General features: G+C 57.9%; 1 pseudogene; it reads right to left on the reverse strand.

Moving 5' to 3' along the window:
• Window positions 1-223: 223 nt before the first annotated feature.
• LOC114039669 lies at window positions 224-1,522 on the reverse strand (annotated as a pseudogene).
• Between the last annotated feature and the right edge of the window lie 225 nt (window positions 1,523-1,747).

The following is a 1,747-nucleotide window of genomic DNA, read 5'->3' on the forward strand; positions in this document are numbered from 1 at the left end:
CACCCACTCCCTTCCCCAATAGAATATATAAGCTCTTTGAGGGAAAGGACTTTCATTTTTCATGTTTCATTTTATTTTATCCTCAGTGCCTAGCTCTGTGCCCGGCACATGGTAGGCTCTTAATTATTATTATTATTGTTATTTTTTAAGAATTCAAATTTATTCTGACTGTGGACAGGGGTAAGGTCACATAGGGGGTAACGGGGAATCTGGGAGTTTTGGGCTATCTAAGCCCCAGCTTCTTTTTCTCCTTCTGCTTCTTCCAAACAACATCCAGGTTCCGGTCCTTCCACGTGCTCTTGCGAAGCTTGATAGGACGAGATCCCACATACTTCCCGTTCATCTCCCTCATGGCCCGCACATAGTCACTGGGGTCCTTGAAACTGACAAAGCCATAACCCTTTGTCTTGCCTGTGTGCTTATCTCGAATAACTTTGGCCTTGAGGAAGGAGGGAAATCGGCTGAAAGCTTGGGCCAAGATGTCATCATTCACTTCATTGCCCAGGTCCCCACAGAAGATCCGGAAGTCATCTGCATCCCACTCCAGGAGGCTGGGGTCTTCCCAACTGCTTCCAGCTGCTGTTCGTATGCAACGTTTTAGCTTCTCTGGCTTCCCTTTCTTCTTGTCCTCACCCAATGGCTCTTGAACCTCAAGGGCCATGAGTCCTGGGGGTAGCTGGGGCTCAGGCCGGGGCCTGGGGCAGAGGGACAGGAGCTCAGGGATTCGAAGGGGTAGGAGCAGGCCCCGAATGACTTCCAGGGGTAGAGGCAGGGGCTCGGGCTCGGGCAAGGGCACGGCCAAGGGCAGGGTGAGGCTGGGCCCAGTGACTGCAGCAGCTCCTGACTCCCCCACAGCCACACCCACTTCTTCCAGCCCAGAGGCTGCTGCAGCTGCCTCCTCTTTCTCTTTCGGCCCCAGGCCCAGGTCTAGTTCCCGAGGGGCTGAAGGCTCCTCTGGAAGAGGTCTCAGGGTCGCCACTGTGCTAAGTGGGGGTCTTGGTGCCCGGGCCATGAGTGACAACATCATGGAGGGTCCAATGGGACCTGGCAGGGGAGGCCCAACCAGGGCCTGATGTGGTAGCCAAAGAGCCATGGGCCGGGGGGCCCCTGCCGCCAGGCGAAGGAATATGGCATCCCGGGCCTCGGAGCTGTCCAAATGACCTCTATCTCCTCCGGGGCCGAATCCAGCAGGACCCACAAAGGGGCCAGAGGTACCTCCAATGGGTGCAATGACTGCGGCGGCCGCCGCTGCCTGGGCCTCCAGCCTCTGCTGGACCTGCTGGTAGGTGCCGGTGGCAATGATCGGGCGGATCACGGGTGCAGGCTCCATGGCAGCTACGACTGGGGCTGGAATCCGGGACACGGGAGCCCCCAAGACTTCCTGCTCAAACAGCGCCATCTCCGCCTCCATCTTTTTCAGCCGCTCCTCCCCGCTCTTCCTGGGCACGCCGGGCCCTGGGCCCGAGGGCACGGCTCCCCCAGCGCCCTGGAGCGGCCCAGTCCGGACCATCGCCGTCGCCATGAAAGCTTCCTCAGCAGCCTCCGGCAGGCGGGCTGTGCAGGTGCACGCCGATGACGCAGGATACACGCCAATGACGTAGTACGCACGTGTCTCAATTACTTCTTGAGGCCCTGAAATTACCTGTAAGACAGTACTAGGTCCTAGTGAATAGAGAACAGGTCTAAGACACGGAAGGACTTGGGTTTAAAGTCCAGCCTCGACCACCCCCGTCCCACACACACACAC

This window comes from Vombatus ursinus, unplaced genomic scaffold (genome assembly GCF_900497805.2).
Source record: "Vombatus ursinus unplaced genomic scaffold, bare-nosed wombat genome assembly UNPS02012179.1, whole genome shotgun sequence".
NCBI classification, from domain to species: domain Eukaryota; kingdom Metazoa; phylum Chordata; class Mammalia; order Diprotodontia; family Vombatidae; genus Vombatus; species Vombatus ursinus.